The sequence below is a fragment of the Hyaena hyaena genome, unplaced genomic scaffold (assembly GCF_003009895.1).
Source record: "Hyaena hyaena isolate Hyena2069 unplaced genomic scaffold, ASM300989v1 scaffold_239, whole genome shotgun sequence".
NCBI classification, from domain to species: domain Eukaryota; kingdom Metazoa; phylum Chordata; class Mammalia; order Carnivora; family Hyaenidae; genus Hyaena; species Hyaena hyaena.
In genome coordinates, this window is record NW_024080871.1 from 221,363 (window position 1) to 242,885 (window position 21,523).

The 21,523-nt window shown below is 33.8% G+C and overlaps 2 long non-coding RNA genes across 2 annotated transcripts in view; one reads left to right on the forward strand and one right to left on the reverse strand.

Moving 5' to 3' along the window:
* The window catches only part of LOC120239852, a 52,771-nt gene extending 40,876 nt beyond the window's left edge, over window positions 1-11,895 (reverse strand). The window contains exons 1-2 of the long non-coding RNA XR_005530527.1: window positions 11,838-11,895; window positions 276-443 (exon numbers count right to left, since the gene is read on the reverse strand). This is a non-coding gene — a long non-coding RNA (uncharacterized LOC120239852). The remainder of the gene's footprint in view (window positions 1-275; window positions 444-11,837) is intronic.
* Window positions 11,896-12,141: 246 nt separating this feature from the next.
* Window positions 12,142-18,864, forward strand: LOC120239851. The gene is made up of 3 exons (XR_005530526.1): window positions 12,142-12,197; window positions 13,479-13,591; window positions 18,521-18,864. It is a non-coding gene; the product is annotated as an uncharacterized LOC120239851 (long non-coding RNA).
* Window positions 18,865-21,523: the final 2,659 nt, after the last annotated feature.

Below are 21,523 nucleotides of genomic sequence, written 5' to 3' on the forward strand. Positions count from 1 at the left end.
CTCACCCAAACTGTTAGTAATCATTTATGACAATAAACAAAACTTGTCAGTTCTGGCTCTTAGTCTACTCACTGATGTGTGTTCAATTCTTGGTGAGCAAATCACCTCCTCTGACTTTTCCTGAAGTACTGGTATCTCTTGTTAAGTATACCCTTGTACATTATAGACAGACACTCAATTTTTAAAAAGGTCTGAGTCTGGGTGTGATTATAAACCAGAAGTTAAAGAGCTTTCACATTCTTGAATTGAGAAAACACTAGAAACTTCACACTCACCCTGGAAGGTGACTCTCCTGATAGAAAGGGGCTGCTGGTCCATATGACCTTGACCATCAATTGCTGAATGTCTCAATGGGGATCCCTTATTGCATGTCAACACTACACCAGCAGTACTCAGAGAATCAAGCATGGATAAAAACCATCCCATTCTTCTTCCTTGAAGAGCTGAAAAGAAGAGGAAATTTTACAAAAGCTTTATTAAATAATAATAACAATAATACTAATAATACACGTTACCAAGTAACAGATATAAAGCATTTAAAATGCTGGTTTTTAAAGAACAGCTGTGTATCACAGCTAACATATATCTCACTTAAATGATGAAGTTAAAAAATAAAAATGTCCTAGCCTGGGTCCTTCACTTCTTACCTCCCATCCTATCTTTGATATCTTATACAAAGAGAATCAACCTTTACTATAGTCTATTGAGGACATATTTATTCAATTCTAGTCCCTGGTAATAAGATACATGTTGTTTTTGGTAGAAGGATTATACAATTTCAACATTTGGCAAGATACTCAGATCTATTTAAAAAAAAACTATGATTTTTCAATACAGAATGCATTTTCATTACAGAATTCATTACAGAATAATATTATAGATTGATGAAACAAACATTTTTTAGTAAAACAGAAATGAAACATATCAAACAAGTTATAAAATCATTCAAGCCAAAAAAGTAAAAAAACTGCTTAGGAAGTCTTTGTTTTACTTTTTTTAAGTTTTTTAAATTTATTTAAGTAATCTCTCTACCCACTGTGGGGCTCCAATTCATGACCCTGAGATCAAGAGTCGAATGCTCTTCTGACTGAGCCAGCCAGGTACCTCTGTTTAGAAAGTCTTTGTACTTGTACCATCTTGTATGACACTCACTCATTCATTAATTTTTAATACAACAGTATGTTATTATATTAGCAAAAATGTGCCCAACAGTAAGCTTTGTGCTTCAGGGAAATAAAAATGGGTAAATCATTGTACGAATTCCCAACCTATCCAAAAGAGTAAAAACATTAATTGATTAATTAATTCAATAGAATATGTTAGATGAACCTTTAAAATTTATTTATTTATTTTGAGAGAGAGAGCACGTGCATGAGCAGGGAAGTGGCAGAGAGAGAGAGAGAGGGAGGGAGAGATTGAGAATCCCAAGCAGTCTCCATGCTGTCAGCAAGGACTCCTAAACAGGGCTTGCACTCATGAGCCATGAGATCATGAGTTGAACTAAAATCAAGAGTTGGATGCCTAACCCACTGAGTCCAGGCACCCTTATGTTAGATGGATTTTTAAGGTAACCATTTGGTATAGCAATAGCACGTTAGAGTATAGCATCTTCCCTCTGCATGGTAGAGAGAATCAGTAGGGTGCATTTAAATTTGACACTGCAGGGGCACCTGGGTGGCTCAGTTGGTTGACTCTTCATTTCACCTTAGGTCATAATCTTGAGGTTTGTTGGATCAAGTCCTGTGTCAGGCTCTGTGCTGGCAGCACGGAACCTGCTTGGGATTCTCTCTCTTCCCCTCTCTCTTTGCCCCTCTGCTATTCTCACTGTCTTTGTCTCTCCCAAGATAAAGAAATAAACTTTAAAAAATGATATTGGATTTGTGTCTTAAAAACTGAATAAAAATGCATTGTGTTAGAACAAGGAAAGCATTCCAAGCAGAAAACGATCTCATGGTCCCCATCTCAGAGCTAAACAGACCATCAGAACTAATTGAAAGCATGATTGTACCATTTTTTAATTAATGTTTTGGCTTGAAAAATCACCCTAATCTGAAACAAAATCCAAATTTTGGACAAGAAGTAATTTCCATGAGAAATTGTTGGCATTGTAATAGATAAGGAATATCAAAAGAAGAGAATACTCTGTAAGTTCTTGGAAGAGGTGGCAATTTCTTTCTACCTAAAAAGATGACACGTGTTGCATGATAATTTTCTCCAAGGGTAATCTCCATGGACATCTCAAATTTTATTTGTTTTGTTCAATTCTGTATTCCCAGTGTTTAGGACAGCACAGTAAATAAGGTCACACTTGATACAAAGCAATAAACCAGGGCAAACAGGGATCCAAACAATAAGGAGAAAGCCACACATATACTAGAGGAACTCCAGTTATAACTGAGGAATGGAACATATGCAAAACACAACTAAATAATTATCAGTGAAAATTCAGGATGGTCAAAATTAATGTATATAAACAAAATAGGTAAATGGGAAGGATATGAAAGATAGAGGCAATATTAAAGTGGTATTGAGCTAGGGTGCCTGGGTGGCTCTGTCCATTAAGTGTCTGACTCTTGATTTTGGCTCAGGTTATGATCTCAGGGCCGTGACACCACATGGAGCCCTGTGTCAAGCATGGAGCCTGTTTGAAATTCTCTCTCTCTCTCCTTCTCTCTCTTTCTGTCCTCTCCCCCACTCCTATACATGCTTCCTCTCTCTAAATTAAAAAAAAAGTGGTATTGACTTATAACATAAAAGTTTTCCAAAGAGAGTAATATCTTCATTGAAAATTCAAATGAAATCAATTTAATATTTTAATGTTTATTTATTTTTGGGAAAGAGAGACAGAGACAGAGCATGAATGGGGGAGGGGCAGAGAGAGAGGGAGACACAGAATCTGAAGCAGGCTCCAGGCTCTGAGCTGTCAGCACAGAACCTGACACAGGGCTCGAACTTTCAAATCTCAAGATTATGAGCTGAGCCAAAGATGGACACTCAATCTACTGAGCCACCCAGACACCACTCAGATAAAATCGATTTAAAGCAGAAGTTTTGACTTCATATCTTTGATATAATTTTCTAACTAAAATCATTTGCGATGCAAGGATAAAATTGTAGAAGAATATACATATTTTTTTAGTATCTTATTTAATTTTTTGACTTCCGGGACATTTTTATTACAGTTCTTTAATAAGTGAAGATTATATAGACAGACAGACAAATAAATGTATAAAAAGATTATTATTAAAATGTTTGCAGTGTACATACTTTGTAAGCAAATTTCAGCAAAATAAGCTCTTTAGTCCCACTGTGAAAAATACTGAGTCACACAGATATGTACAAACAACTGTATAATCAAAAATTAGAGTCCTTCAGGGGCACCTGGATGGCTCAGTCAGTTGAGTGTCTGACTTCAGATTAGATTATGATCTCACGGCTTGGGAGTTCAAGCTCCACAATGGTCTCTCTGCTGTCACCACAGAATCCGTTGCAGATCTTCCATCCCCTTCTCTCTCTGCCCCTTCCCCGCTTGTGCTAGATTTCTCTCAAAAATAAATAAATCTTTAAAAAAAATTAGAGCCCTTCATACAAAGAAATATATACAGGGAAAGGTAGAGAAGAGAAAATTTAAAAAAAAAGATATCTAAAAATACTTATAAATGTTGAACAATATTGAGCAGCATTTTGTGTATTTATACTTACACAGTATTTATACTGAGTAGAAATACTCGGTATTCATACTGAGCCACAGCTAGCATGAGAAAAGATTAACGTGGCAGATTTGGTTTCACAGTCCTTGCACGTCTCTAGTCACTTGAAACCAAGATTGACTCTTGGCCAAACACTCAAAATATGATTTTGAGAAATCTTTTTATGTTACTTATGTTTCATATACCCAGAAGAATGAGGCATGCCATACCAGATTTTCAGGACATGTGAGAATGATTTTTATGCAAACATTAAGATTAATGATGCACTTGCTTTCCTTGTTAGGATCTTGAGCTTCTTTTATCATTTCTGGTTGTATAGTAGAACATGTCTCTGTTACCAGTAATCCATAAAAATATTTGCACCCTGAGTTTCAAATAGGCTTCCTTGAACTGAGACATGTGGCATGGGTCAACACAGTTCACCACAAGAGAGAAAAATGTGTCCCGTGAGACTTGGTAATGACTTGGAAGCCTCTACCTGACCCCTGTGACCTCCACCCAACGCATTTTTTTTTCATATTGATCTTGTTCTGTACCTTTTGATATAACAAATTTTAGCTACTACTATAATATGCAACTGAATCCTAAGAATCATTCTAGTAAATCAATTAATTTGAAAGTAGTTTTGAGACACCAGAATCATCAAATGCTGCTGTGGCTGGTAAGGAAAGTATATGACATGGCTGCTATGATACAGATGTTGCATATTTAAAATTAGTGTTTTTAGTGGAATGCCTATGCAGGGACAAAAGATGTAAGTATTTAAGATGGAAGCTACCTTTAGGTTGCAAAGGGTAACACAGACCTTCTAAAATACAAGTAATTCAAAATTACAAAAACATAAGGAAGCAATCAACCATAATTTAGAATAATCAGGTATAACAAAAATGTTCAAACCTCCAATGCCTGAAGCTGAAAAATATTATAACATAATAGGAAATGTTTAAAAATGGGTATATATAAAATGATTAATAGATTAAACGATTAGAGCTATAAACAGAATGAGACAATATGAACAAATACAAATAGAGGTGAAATAGAACCAAAATTTAATTTCTATTACAGAAAAATGTAGACATTCAAATGTAAAACTCCTTGGGCCAGTTAATTTAAAAAGATATGCAAAGAAATAAAATTAATAAACTAAAGGACAAAACTAAGGATTTTATAAAATGCAATATGAGGAACTGGAAAGATGAATAATAATTAAAAGAACTTAAGTAACCTAGAATATAAAAGTGTCAATGTATGTACAAAAAGACTTAAAGATTAGTAGTAAGGATGATGAAGCAAATGCAACATTGAAAATAAAATTTTGACAAGAAATTTCTAGAATTGGTAAAAGATATTAAAACAGAATGAAAGTCAGAAAATAAAATATATTTTTAAAATGATCAAGATTTAAAGCAAGTAACAATATTACTGTTTTTGATATCAATACTGGCAATATTGAGATGAAGACACATCCAAATGTGAAAGGTAAAAGGTTTGAGATTTTACTGTACTTGCGACTTAACAAATTAGTCATCCAATTTTTTTAATAGCGGCAGAAGACACATGACTCCTAGGTCAAAGACAAAGAATTTATTACAGCAACAGCAAGAGCAGAGAGTATCAGCATTTGTATAAGTTGCCCAACGCTCAATTCACATCGGATGACATTAAGTAGACTTGGTGACATTGCATATGCAGCACTGTGTTATGGGAAGAGAACACTATACAGTGGAAATCAAGAGATAAGGAAGTCAAAATCAAGGAGCTGCAGTTACCAGAACTGTCCAAACACAACTGCCTCTTCACATTCAGAACACTAGAAAAGAGCACTTGAATAATGGCATAGAAAGACTTGTAAAGCAATCTCTATGTCCAGCCTGGAGCTTAAACTTACAACCCTAGATCAAGAGTCACATGCTCAAGGGCACCTGAGTGGCTCAGTCGGTTAAGCGTCTGACTTTGGCTCAGGTCATGATCTCACAGTTCGTGGGTTTGAGCCCCGCGCTGGGCTTTGTGCTGACAGCTAGCTCAGAGCCTGGAGCCTGCTTCAGATTCTGTGTCTCCCTCTCTCTCTGACCCTCCCCCATTCATGCTCTGTTTCTCTCTGTCTCAATAATAAATAAACATCAAAAAAAAATTTTTTTAAAGTCACATGCTCTACTGACTCAGCCTGTCAGACACCCCAAGCAATACAGTAGTAACTTTAACTAATATTTTCTTTATGTTCTTTATTAGCAGAAAAATAAAATGAACAGGTAGATGATCTTCAATTTACCTCTAACTTACAAATCTCTCATAACTATATCAAATATGGACACCTCAATTTCATATAGAAGCTTCAAAGACTTTTATCTTCTATATGTGAGATGAGGATGGGGGATTCTAGGATGAGTAAGCCAATCCAACATATCATTTTCAGCCATCAAGTCATTATTACTAATCAAATTGTAGAGACAAGTATCATACAAAGTCCTATCTGGATAAAGAGAAATAAATTTCTAAATATATGGTGTTAAAAGTACAGAATATCAAAAACAAAGAGAAAATCTTAGAACTTACTGGAAATAAAAGATTCATTTCACAAAATGGATTAACAAGTTGATTCAAAGTGGGTATTTTTGTAAAAACAGACACCAAATATAAATAATATCTTCAATATGGTGATATAAAATAATCATATTATTACCTTCAAAATATTCTTCAAGATTTTAATTAATTATTGATATCTAATCAAAAAATTCAAGACCATCTATGAAATAATTATTTAAAAACTTTACTTCCAAATTAAATTGAATCCCAAAATAAAGATGAGGCTGCAAGGAACAAGGACACCACATGGTTTTTCATTGCAAATATGTTATTTGTTTGAAAATTTTATAATTTTGAAAAACATTATCAAATAGATCACCTCAATATTAAAAGTATTATATCTTGAATCAATATGATTTAGTAATTGAGATGTGAGCAATTTGTAATCTTATAAAAGGAAAGAAAATGCAAGCTTATTTCATTCATACCATGTAGCTCTCTACTTCCAAAGAGTCTTAAAACAAACAGAGAATTATGGATTTACACCATTTGCTTTAATGTTACTCACATGAAGAATTTTAGCATACTTTTCCTCACCTTTAAGAAAAAAGCCATTGATTTACTTATTTTTATTTTTTTACACCATAGATTGCAAAAATAATTCATTTTAAACATTTCTTATATTCTATTTGGCAGAATGGTAGAAAAACCAGAGTGTAATATAAAATACACACTCTTCTTTTTCTTTGCAGACAAAAATTGTTCTACCAAACATTCAAATAATATGTATCCTTCTCTAACTCTCCCAGAAAATTGAGGAAAAGCTTCCAAACTGATTTTAAAAGACCATATTACCCTGATATCAAAACCAGACAAGGACACCACAAAAAAAGAAAATTACAGGCCAATTTCTCTGATGAATATAGGTGCAAAAATACTCAAAATATTAGCAAACTGAATTAAACAGCACATTAAAAGGACTGCACACCATGATCAAATGGGATTTATTCCAGGGATGCAAGGATGGTTCAACATCTGCAAATCAATCAACATGATACACCATACTAACAAAATGAAATTAAAAATCATATGATCATCTCAATAGACGCAGAATAAAAAAAAAACTGCCAAAGTTCAATATCAATTTATAATAAAAACTCTCAATAAAGTCATTATAGAATGTACCTCAACATAATAAAAGCCTTATATGAAAAACCTACAGCTAATTTCATATTCAATGAAATTAAAAGCTGAAATAAATAAATAAAGCTGAAAGCTTTTCTTCTAAGATCAAGAACAAAACAAAGATGCCACTATCCCTACTTTTATTAAATACAGTACTGAAAATCCTAACAAGAACAATTAGGTAGGAAAAGGAAATAAAAAACATAAAAATTAAAAAGAAAGAGGTAAAACTGTCAGTATTTGTATATAGCATGATACTATCTGTAAAAAGCCCTGAAGATTCCACTATAACACTGTTAGAAGAGACAAATGAATTCAGTAAAGCCACAGGATACAAAATGAATATCCAAAAATCTGTGTTTATTTTTCTATAAACTAATAAGGAACTATCAGAAAGAGAAATTTTAAAAACCTGATTTTCAATCATATCAAAAAGAATAAAATACCTTAAAATAAATTTAACAAAGGAGGTAAAAGATCTGTATGTTGAAAACTATAAGACACTGATGGAAGAAATTGGAAAAGACACAAATAAATGGAAAGATATCCATCCCATGCTCATGGATTGTAAAGATTAATATTATTAAAATGTCCATACTGCCCAAAGCAATCTACAGATTCAATACAATTCCTATCAAAATTCCAATGACATTTTTCATGGACTATAGCAAATAATTCTAAAATTTGCAGGGAGAAACAAAAGACACCAAATAGCCAAAACAATCTTGAGAAAGAAGAACAAAGCCAGACGCATCATACTCCCTAATTTCAAACATTACTACAAAGCTATAATAATCAAAACAATATGATGTCAGCATAAAAACAGACACAAAACAGACACACTGATCAAAGGAAAAGAATACAGAGCCCATAAATAAACCTACACATATATGGTCAAGTAAATACAACATAGGAAGCAAGAATATATAATGGTGAAAAGACAATCTTCATAAAACGTTGCTAGAAAACTGGGAAAGCTCTATGGAAAAGAATGAAACTAGACAACTATGTAACACCATATACAAAAATCAACTCAAAATGGACTAAAGTTTTGAATGTAAAAGCTAAAATCATATAAATCCTAGAAGAGGGACACCTGGCTGACTCAGTCAGTAAAGTATGTGACTCTTGATCTCAGGCTAGTGAGTATGAGCCCCATATTTGGCCTAGAGCCCACTTAAAAAAGATCCTAGAAGAAAACATGCCTAATCAGTTCCTTGACATCAGTCTTAGTGATGTTATTCTGGATCTTACTCCAAAGGCAAAGACAACAAAAGCAAAAATCAATAACTGGGCGTACATCAAACCAAAACTCTTCTGCACAGTGAAGGAAACTCTCAACAAAACAGAAAAGCAACCTACTGAATGGGAGAGAAGATATCTGTATATCCAAAACAGGGTTAATATCCAAAATATATAAAGAATTCACACAACTCAATTACAAAACCAAAAAAAACAAACAAAAACAAAAACAAACAAAAAACAATCCAATTAAAAAATGGGCAAAGGAAAAAAATGGGCAAAGGATCTGAATAGACACTTTTCCAAAGAAGACACATTGATGGCCAACAGGCACATGAAAATATGCTCAACATCACTAAATCATTAAAGAAATGCAAATCAAAACCACAATGAGATATCACCTTACAATTGTCAGAATGGCTATTATCAAAAAGACAAGTGTTGGCAAGGATGTGGAGAAGTAATAGTAACGCAGTGTTAGTTGGAATATAAAATGGGGCAGCCACTATGACAAACAGTATGATGGTTCCTCAAATAAAAAAATTAAAAAAAATAGAGCTACCATACGATCCAAATATGCCACCACTGAGTATCTATCCAAATTTTTTTAAAAAAGTAATTTGAAAATATATAGGAACACCTATGTTCATTGTTGCATTATTTACAATAGCCAAGATATGTAAACGACCTAATTGCCCATCAACAGAAACATGCATAAAAAAAGATGTGGTATATGCACAAAGGAATACTGCTCAGACATAAAAAAAGGATTTTTTTGCAAGAAGGATGGACCCTGAGGATATGCTAAATGAAATAAATCAGACAGAGAAAAATAAATACTACAGGATTTCAGTTATATATGGAATCTAAAAAAACAATCAAACAAACAAAACATAAACAAGCCAGACTCATAGATACAGAGAACAGACTACTGATTGCCATAGTGGAGGGAGGTTGGAAGGGGGGCAAAATAGCTGAAGGAGATTTAGAAGTACAAACTTCTACTTATAAAATAAGTCATGAGGATGTGATATATGGCATGGGTAATGTAGTCAGTAACATGCTATTTTTGTAAGGTTACAGATTATAACTAGACTTATGATCATTTTGCAGTGGATACAAATGTCAAAACACTACATTGTATAAAACTACTATAGTATCCTATGTCAATTATTTCTTGATTTAAAAATAAATAAATTAGTAAAAACAGAGGTACTTCCCTCAAGTACTTTACATCCTGGTGGAGGAGACAAAGACAAAACATTGTTGATTTCTGTGTAATATAATATATGTAAAAAGGCAAATATTCAAAGTGCTTAAAAGAGCAGAAGAGGAACATTTAAACCACCCAGATATTCTTAGAAAGCATTAAGAGCAGAAATGAGCCAAGACTTGAAGAAAAAGAACTATAAATGTTAAAGAAAAATGTGGAGCCGGTACTTCTGTCAAAAGAAACTGTATGAATAAAAGAATAGAACTATGAAATGATATATTGTGTGAAGCACTTTGTACAAAGTTTGTGATGTAAAAGAGCAAGAAATGAGGCAGTATCTATAAAAAGAGACCAATTTATGGAAGGGCTTATGTATCATGCTTAAGGATTTAGACTTAATCTTTTAGGTGACAGGGAGCAATTGAAGACTTTAAACAGGGAAGTGAGTGACATGGACAAATTTTTATTTAAAAATAGATTTCCATACAAAAACAACTTGCCTGGGTAAGTTATCTCAGTCATTTGTTAATGAGAGATATTTAGAAGTTTGCTTAAATCTCTGAATTTAAGATTCTTCATTGCAGAGAGACTTAAATGAGATATATAATAAATCAAAAGATATATGGAATCAACAAATGCACATAATTGCAAGATGCAGTAAGAATTCAGAAATGTGAAAATGGCAGCCTCACATTCTACAAATGAGGAGGTGTGCTGCTATAAGAGTCACAACAGATGATCAAGAGAATGTTCTCAGACTGAAATCCATATGATGATAGAGCTACCATGAAAATATTCAATGAATTCCTTATAGCAACTATGGAACAGGGGGTCAGGAATACCATGCTTAGAGGAGAGACAGAGAAATTTTAAATGATAATAAGGATAATACTGCGATCACAGCTTGGGATATAAAGAAAAACCAGGTAAGATTCTTATGAGCTATAGGGCAAATATCTCAGCATTAAAAAAATAAAAATACAAGCATTTAATTAATGGGGACCGTAAAGCTAAGATCTTAGGAAATTAATCACTAACCATAATAATGACAGGGATCCCTAAGGAGTAATTATTTTAAGAAGAGAACAAGAACTGGAGAAGATGGAGTGAAAAAGAACTTCCTCTTCCATGCCATAACTTGTTAATTCACTCATTCCACACATATTTATAACATTCCCCACTGATACTACAACAGTCTGTAATCACACATCACTTTGCTTCTGAAGTGCAAAATTAGTTGAAGAAAACTCAATAAACATAAAAACATTTAGTGTTATATATGCAATGAAGATAAAAATAATAGATTTTTAGGGGCACCTGGGTGGCTCAGTCAGTTAGAGGTCTTCTACCCTGGAACAACAATTAAATTTGAATCCGACATCTCCCTGGATTTCCAGGCCAAGTATAAATGTCTTTAAAATTCAGAAAAGACATAATTTTTCACTACAGGATGTTACTAAACTCTTAATTAATTCAGAAGACAAAGATATTTCTCTAAAACAAAAGATTAGAGAATAGAATTTCCATGTATCCATTCTAAGAAAGTTTTTTTTTTAATTTTTTTATGTTTTTTTTTTTTTGAGAGACAGAGAGCGAGAGGGGGAGGGGCAGAGAGAGAGGGAGACACAGACTCTGAGGCAGGCTCCAGGCTCTGAGCTGTAAGTACAGAGCCTGATGAGGGGCTCGAACACACGAACTGTGAGATCATGACCTGAGTTAAAGTCGGACACTTAAACGACTGAGCCACCCAGGCGCCCCCAACAAAATTTTTAATATCAATTAAAAATTAAGCCAGTCTACCTTGACTGAAAACTAGGGAAATATTTCATTTCATGTAAATGAAAAGTTCATTTGCATTCAAAGTTCTGGATAAAATGGAAGAAAGGGATAATACAACAGAAAAGAAAAAATCACTGGAGAAAAAAAATAATTGGAAACAAAATAAGACAGTCATTGCTTCATACCACATATCCTGTTTCAAAGAATAGTATAAGCTTTTTGCCCTGACAGTGGGATGATTCCTAGATATTTTTCTGGAAAAACCTTCTTTGCCCACATCGTAGCCCCCCATGCCTCTTGGTTCCGGCCTCTAAAAGGAGTCCCTTATTTAGTGTTATCCATGACCACATCTAAAATGGGAATTGGAAAGAATGCCTATTCTGGGTACTGATTTTCTTCATCATTTCATTCCTGCAGGTTTTTGTGTATATGTCTTCATTTGTGTGTGAGAAGAGCAAGTGTGAATAGGGGATTGATTGCTAAGTGGAAGTTCAAACATAATCTCTTAATCCTATACGCTGGAAAAACAACTCCCTTAAAAGCAGGTATTGTGATGAGCCATGTTTCCTGATTCTAGAGCTAGAACTTGGAGTTATCTGTTTCCTAGCAACAAATCTGTTATATGCTCGCCTCCCTAACTCTTAATTTAATGACCTCCACTGAGGCATCTGCTTTGGACAATTTGAGACAATGGTTCAGGACGGAAAGGCACAGTTAATCTCTACTTCTCCCTGCTATCTGCACTTACACCATAAAACTACTTGTCTCCTGTGTCTGCCTGGTAGTAATATAACAGGAGATTCATGGAAAGGGCCTGTGGGAATCAGGTTCCTCACATAACTCAATCTTACTGCCAATTTTTGTTCTGACTTCCTCAATTCTGCTAACACTAACAAGCTTTTGTTAAATAATTTAGGTTTTTTATCCAAACAAGGCTCCAGGTTATTATATTCTCAGCCATCCTTGGAGGTTGGCCAGAGGCAAAAAGTATGCCTATTCTTTCCCAGGAGTCAGTTTTAACCCAGGTCTGTATCTTTATTACAGGATATTACTAAATCTATAGGAAAGTGAAAAGCTAACAATCCACTCTGACATCTTGAATTTTCCCTATCAAATCTCATAATGCATAATCATGTTAGGTACATGGCTTTACTGCAAAGCATAACAAGCATTTTGTCCATCTGTTTGATAAAAATAAGAATTGCAACTCCCCTACTTAGGATTATTGTGATTCCCACTGCCTCTCAAACTACTTCTTCCTAAGCAACTTCCACTTTGAACTATGCCAAATTTCAGCAGCAGTTTAGGAATGGTACAGACGGTTAATAATTATCCTGAAATGTGATAGTGGTAACTTTTTTACCCACCACACTCCATGTTTCTTAGACATATTGTTTGTTGCTGTTGTAATTTGTTGTATTTAACTACCATTTATCTCGAGTTGTTTCCTGTTCAACCTTAACTTTAACTTAGCCTTCAATTATAGTTTGAGTAAAAGACATTCTACTTTCTATTATAAATATGATAATATACAACAATGAACACTTCAGCTTTTTAGTTCCATTTACAAGGTAGCTTTTTCTAAGGTAAAAGGCTGCAAAGACAATTTCCAAAGCAGGACAGGGAGAGAGACAGAAAGAGAGAGAGAGAGAAATATACATTTTTGTCTGGGCATTTTTGTCCCAGGATAGCCAAAAATAAAGCTGTTGATCAAAACACTCTGAAAATAAACTCTGTAGTCTCTTTATTAAACTCTTAAGTACAAAAGCCTAAGTGATAATAGTGTCACTCTGTCTCTGACCTGCTGAAGTCCATTCCTTCTCCAGACTTTATATCCAAATACCTCAGGGGTTGCGTTCCCAGGACCTGAGAGTCCTCCCTCAGATGAAGAGTGAAGACACCCATCTGGACACCCATCTGGAGACCTCTTAGATAAAATGTAAGAGTATAAAATACTGAGAACATTTAACTTTCATAAACAAAGAGATGATTTAGTCTACAAATAGTAGGCCTATCATTGGAACAAATTTAAAAATGCTTTTGATGCTATTCAATCCTATGCTAAGCTCACCAGATATTGCAGAAGGATACTGTCTTATAATGGTATCTAGAGTAACTCTTGTAAACAATGCTTTCAAATGTTGCAGCTGACACTGAAGTTATTCAATTTGCTCTCTCGGAGACTCAAAATTTCCCGTTTCCTTTAACCTTTCTTCTCCAATTTGTATCACAGTTTAATATAACTGGTGTGATTATGGGTTTGAAGTGAGTACATATTTAAATATTGCTTAATCTCTGTCCCATATCTGTACCAAAGTGACTTTTCTTTTAAAAATTTCAGAAGGTTTGAAATGGAGAGAGTTGCAAAAGGTTTACAAACGAATAAAGAATAACATTAAATATCAGGATTAAAGCTAAATTAAAATTTAAAACCTAAATAATAATAAAAATAGGAAATATAATATCAACCCTATATTTACCATTAAATACATGAAGAGCCATTTAAGCTTGGCTTAAATTATTATGAATTCTAAATTATAGACAATCCCCTAATAACTCATTAGTTACAGACAGACAGCATAGATTCCTGGCACACCATAATTACTCAGTAACTGTTTTTTGAAAAGAATTGGCCTTGTGACCAAAACATTACCATACTTTCTCTATTTGCTGAGTATAAGATATGAACAACAATTATCTAGATCTTTTACTGGACCCTGGCTGTAACGATGCAATCTGAATTCTGGCTATGAAATATAGTACTAAAAACCTGTGTCACTTTCAGATCTGATACATTAAAAACTTCCAGTAATGTCATTCTTTTCCATTTCATTGTGATTTTGAAGACATGTGTTGATTATTTTGGAACAAAACAGGAGAAAGAGCCTGGGTCCCTGAATCTACATTTGGAGAATAGGTTTCCAATCAGGAATACCTGTATTAGACAGTTGCATGAGTGAGACATGCTGCTTGCATCATTTTTAATAATTTACTATTTTTGGATTTGTTACAGCATACATAGTTACTTCATCTAAGTCAGACATTATTAAAAATAATAAGAAACCTTGTTCCACTCTAATAAAAGAAATCAATGATGTCACTCTTTAGAGACAGAAAACACTCACTGTCAACCCTTAGAAACATATGGCACTCTGTGAGTAATGGAGCTCCTACCGCTCTCTCTTTACAAAATCCCTTCCCTAAACACCCTAAACACAATGGTTCTTTTAGGTGTGGGGTATATATTATTATATTATTTTCCTATGGCTACTATAAGAGTGAACTACAAACTGTGTAGGTTAAAACAACATTTACTTTCTAACAGAAGTCCAGATAAAGGACTTATGCTCCTCCTCCTTAAATCTCAAGAGAAGAATCTTTCCTTGCTTCTTCTACGTTATGGCGGCTAAAGGCAATCGTTGATTTTCCTAATGTATCTGTGATTCTATGTCCAAATTTCCCTCTTCTTATAAGGACAACAGTCATACTAATAAGGGCTCACCACAGTTCATTATGACCTAATCAAATTTGATCACATCTGCAAGGACCCATTTTCAAAGGTCACTTTCTAAGGTTCCTATGGACGTGAAGTTTGATGCAACATCAGCCCAGTATGGTGTGGGAGAGAATAAGAAAATGGGTTAGAGGGAGAGTTCTATTGTGGCATAAGTATGTTCATAAAAATCAGGATAAATTTCCCTACATAAATAGTATCATAAAAAGTGCTTATTTTCTGTATTTTGGTAATGTAAATGAAGGGTACACATTGAGACAAAGAGAATGCCAAGAGTTGCCAATACTACACCTGACAATGATTTTATCATATTACATTTTTGAAAAAAATTTCAGGGTCAAGATTGCAGATCTCAACAAATTGATATAAGTCTGACTTTTAACTTGTTGTTCACACTGGATTGGATTTTTGGAATCTAACTTACATTTATTAACTCAAAACACTATTATAACATTAGTTTATACATTCATTAAATTATATAATAACATCAGTTCTTAATTCAAAATAAAAAATAAATGACCAGAAAATATATAATGCCATGCAAAATTTTATCTCAAGATGACTAAGCATAAAATTTAGCTTTGCTTTTTAAACTTGAAAATGAGTCATATAAATATGAATACATGTCACTTTCTCATTTTCCTAACATCTTCATTTGTTCAATGAATAAACAAGTACATTTTCCCTTTGCCAATCTTATTCCGATATTTGACATGTTTTTGAGTGAAGTAAAATAAAAAATTAATCTTCCTTGTGTCAAAAAAGATATTATAAATGTATTCTATAAATACTTAGTCAGTATACACTATGGCCCATGCCTTAGACTAGGTACATGGGATATAAAATTGTCCAGGTATACCTGATGGCTTACTGTCTTCTTCTGTGACTTGCCACACTGTATACACAATTGGCTCTTTCATTATCCCTAAAACTTTCCTCTCAACAAGTAAAGCATGTTAGCTTTCCCAAGGTACACATTTAAATCAGAATTCTACCCTAATATGAAAAGTGAGACTTGCGCTGGCTTAATTTCCTCCTTCAATTTTATGATGTTTAATTAGCTTTTTCAGATTGTTATAATAGTAAACTGGATATAACTGAGTGTTTTGAAAACTAGACCAGCATTAATATGAAGACTAAATTACTCTGATTCTCCTTCTTCCTAAAAATATATAAGTTAAACTCTCAGAATTTGAGACGGTTCCTAATTCTATTTCTGATTTGTACAGATGGGTTTGCATGAATAATTGTCTGTAACAATGTTTCTTAACTTATGTCAGAAACTGATCATAATTTAAAAAGGGATTATCAGGGCACCTCAGTGGCTCAGTGGGTTAAGTATCCGATTCTTGCCTCTTATTTTGAGCTCAGGTAGTGAGATGGAGGCCCATGTCAGCCTCCTCTCTCTCTTCCTCTGCCCCTCTCTCTCTCTCTCATACACATAAATAAATAAATAAATAAATAAATAAATAAATAAATAAATAAAGGATTATCAATTCAAAGCAAATCCAAAGGCTACTGCAACAGGGTGAGGCAGACTTTGACAGTAGAGGAAATACTCTTAACTTAAAACGTCTATAAACCTCTCAAAGGTTTATAGAAATGAGTAAACAAGGCTAGAAAGAACCCCATGGGGGGTGGGATTAACAGGTGGTGTGCTCAGATAGTTGACCAAGAATGTTCTTCTGTAAGTGAGCTAGCTGATTCTCAGGAGGGATTTATGAAGGAGGGACATGGGCCTAGGGAAAACTGACTAAATGTGGATCAAGTCAGGTTACCAAGTATTTTGTCCGTATTTCTCAGTAACATAGTTTATGAGCCATAGCATAGGAATTTGGATAGCCTACCACTAGCCTTATCATTTATAAACAAGAGGGCTACCCATGAATCTTATCTAAGTCACATGGGGATAGTTATTTGCAGTAGAGCATTTCCTAGACACAAAGTGGGGAGGGGCAGGGGATGGGAGTTCCTTAACTGTCATTTTCCAGAAGCACAGGGCTCAGGTAACATTCAACACTGCCAGGGGTTAGTTAAGCCAATACAAATTCAACTAATCTATAAAAATAAGTTTGTACTCCGGGGTGCCTGCGTGGCTCAGTCGGGTAGGCGGCCGACTTCAGCTCAGGTCATGATCTGACGGTTCGTGGGTTCGAACCCTGCAACCGGCTCTGTGCTGACAGCTAGCTCAGAGCCTGGAGCCTGCTTCAGATTTTGTGTCTCCCTCTCTCTCTGACTCTCCCCTGCTCACACTGTCTCTCTCTCTCTCTCTCTCTCAGAAATAAATTTAAAAAATTAAAAAAAATAAGTTTGTACTTTAACTAAAACCTTATTCATCGGATGCTTACACCAAGTCATATATTTCAGAAGGTAAACTGCATTCCATGCAATTAATGCACAAGTAGTTATTAAACACTTCCCTTAAAGTTAAAAATGGAAAACTTTTCTTAGTTTACTTTTTATATACAATCTTCAAGCACATAAACACAAGCTTCTTGTCTGCAAAATTACCATATAAATCATACAGTTAGGCCTAATGCCTTCCTTAGGAAGCAATAATTTTAACAGCAGTTTTATTAAGTAAAAATCCTTCTTCAAATTTTAGATTTTTTGTCAGTTGGTTAGAAATAATTTTATATGCTGTGTGATTAAAACTACTTACAAAACAGTATATGAAATATAGCACATAGCTGAGTTACAATTTAATAATCCTATTTAATCTTTTGAATTTCATATTACTTTCTCCATGAACATGATTTGTTGAAATGGAGTCACTTACATCTTATAGGAAGGTTATATTTAATACACATTAACAAGCATTTAATATATATTTTTTCTCCATGTTGAGTAGGAAATTATGTATTTTTCTATAGTCTTAATATGAAATACATAACAGTTATCTTTATGTGCACTTCATTAGAAATTGTAAAAATCTTAATATATAACTTTAACCATTGAAAAGAGATGCAATTAAGGCTAAAGAAGAATTAAATCAAATCAAACTAGGGGCCGAAGAAGTGCACAAAAGTCAATGGCGGGGTGGTGATTTACCTTACTATTTTGCCTTGGAAACATTCCAGAAAATGGATATTTCATTAATTTTTTCTATGTACCTAGGGTTGTAGAAAGAATATAAGAATCTATTTTCCTTAAATACAAGATTAACTAGACCAAACATACAAAAGATGCTTACTTCCTTACACTTTTGCATGTATAATAAATGCTAACTGGAGATTTAATAGCAATAAGAGAGAGAGAGGTATTTTGTCAAATAAGGTTTGAGAAAGTTTACAGGAATAAATTTGCCTGTGTTGTGACTAACAGAAAATCTTCCATAAATTCTTCACCCTTTAGGCATCCGATGTAACCAATGAAGAATTGTTGCAGTAACCATTTTCCCAAATGCACAGTACATGGGAAGGAAAAAATATTGCAAATACAAGAATCAACACTTTAAACAAAAATCACAAACATAACAGCTGGAGGGGAGAGTAAAAAGAATAATGAGAACTTCATTGTCCATTTAGAAAAAGTCTACTATCTGTCTGGTCATCATTCAAGGCTCTCTGAAGACTTCCCTAATGTCCCTAGGCACTCTATGTTTCTTCCTTCTATGTGTGTTTATTTATATAGGGTTTGCTATTTCTCCTTTATCTGGGAGATGAAAAAGAATGGATGTAATGAAACAAGTAAGCAAAAGCAAGATATGTAGAATATAATTTTTGAACGTGGCAAATAAAACTAAATCTTGCCATATCAGCCCTGCTTCTGTATTAGCTAATAAATAAAGTTAATATTTAGTCTATCTTTCTAGTATAAGTTTTTATCCTTAGGGTATCTCTGACAACATTCTAATCAAGTAATTTATGTACTTTATGGCCTACAACACCTGAAAATTAAGGGAATTGCTCACACTCTTTCTTGCTTTGTGGTGTACAAAATTGGTTAAATATTATGCTTCTGAAAATAGCTTTAAAAATTGAGCATTTCATGCTAAAAGCGGAAAAAATATGAAAGCTGGTATGTCTGTGACACATCTGTGCTGTCATGTTTGTGACATCTCTGTGCTGTATGTCAGCATATGCCCTTTCTGGCCTGTGACACAAGAAATTAAGAAGTTTAATAATCTCAACCAGCTCATAAATAACCAGTTGCTTCAGCAACTGGTTATATTTTCTACATTCTTTTTGGGGTGCCTGACTTAATTCTTTATAGGGGTCCTTGATCAAGGTCTACCTGTAGAAATTATCCAAAGTTTGGAAAGCCTGACATGGTTTACTAAACACATAAAAGATCTTGAATCTCTGTAGATTTCTAAACACGAAGTTACGAATAGAAATTTTCATCAAGTAAGTATAAAAAGCAATCATTACAATTAAAATGGGAAGAAAAAGATTAAAGCCTGAATTTTAGAATCAAATAAAAACAAAAATCAGGGATCACACATTCCCCTTGTGATCCCTGTGAACCAACTTTAGTAATTATAGATTTTAGTTCATTTTGGAAAAAAGTATTATTTTAACAATCCTAACCTTGGGATGATGTGCTACTTGGATATTTTTCAGCAATATGGGCAGAACAATAGAGCATGATTGTTCAACAGTGTTTTATTTATCCAGATATACTTTTTTTTATTATTTAAAATGTTTTATTTATTTCTAGGAGAGAGAGAGAGAGAGACAGTGTGAGCAGGGGAGGGTCAGAGAGAGAGGGAGACACAGACTCTGAAATAGGCTCCAGGCTCTGAGCTGGCAGTCAGCACAGAGCCTGACGCGGGGCTTGAACCCACGAACCGCGAGATCATGACCTAAGTGAAAGTCGGACGCTTAACCGACTAAGCCACCCAGGCGCCCCCACATATACTTTAAAATGTAGAAAACAAATGTGCAGAGTGTCTGTTTATACATATTAAAAATACATATGATATAGGAGTGAAAGAACAGTATTTTATTTCCAGAGTTGAATTGCAAGAAAGATGAACATTTGGACAAAGACTGTCTTAAGTTTGGGGACACTGATTACTCTTTTAAAACATATTTGTTTGTATTCCGTGACCATCAATTGAAAGAATAAAGAAATGCTAAAGAGCAATGCAAGTATCAATTAAGAACTCAAACATTTTACTTGTTTTACACGATCCATACCACTTTGAAAGTGGAGGGTATTTTCCTGTAAAAATGTTTATGCCTTTACATAACTGGATTTCTTTGGTTCTTAGAAAAAAAGAAGCAATGTTGCCAACAAAGTTTGTGTTTTTATTTTTAGTATAAATTTAGACCTATCTGTAGCAAACGTATGTATCCTGCAAAATAGACTTGAGTTTATATTTAAATAATGACTGCCTTAAAACACTTTATAGATTAAAATTTCTGTAACTTTTGATTGTATCATTAGTCTGTGAAGTTGAAAGAGTTTCCCAGAAGACCAGATGTATATTTAAAGTTTTATATCCATATGGTTTGTATAAAATTTGACTTAAAATCTGATTTTCTTTTTCTCTGAGGGAAATATCTCAAATGTAATGTCCTCTACAAAAATGTAGCCTACTAAAACACTGTGGAGTTGCTTTGGAATTTTAATAACCTTTTGGAGCTACCAGACTTATTTAGCAATCTCTAGTAGAAAAGTGCTCTCATTATTTTAATTTGTCATATCCCTTTCTTTGAATAGGAAGGCAGATATGGATAGAAGGGAAAAATAATTAGGATGGTAGAATATTCTTACCACAAAACCAGAGATGCACAAAATATATCTTTGCTGGATAGACAAAGATCTATTAGGTCATAAAAAAGCATTGATATAAGGAAAAAAATTAAAAATTGAACTTTGTCAGAATTAAAAATTTCAGTTAATTAATAAGAATACCATTAAGAAAATGAAGAAAGGAAAGAAAAGGAAAAAATACAGAAGTAAGTCACAGCAAGGGGAAAAAAAAGACTATCTGCCATATATATATATATATATATATATATATATCTGACAAATGACTCATATTCTGAGTATATATATCCACAATATATATGACTCTTAAAAAGCAGCTATAAAAACTGAGAGTAAAGAATACAATAAATATGGGCAAACATTTGAACTAAAACTTCGCAAAACAAGATATAAAATGACTAACAAATACATGAAAAACTCTCAACACCTTTAAGCATCAGAATAATGCAAATGGAAATCACCATGAGCTAGAATGCACAAAGTTCAAAAGTCTGTTGGTGAAGCTGTGGAGTGACTGGAACTCTCACACACTGCTGGTGAGAAAATTCTCCAAATATTTTGGAGAAAACAACTGTCATTTCTTAACAGTGTAACAGAATAACATACCGTTACTACATAAAAATATGGCTTGCACAT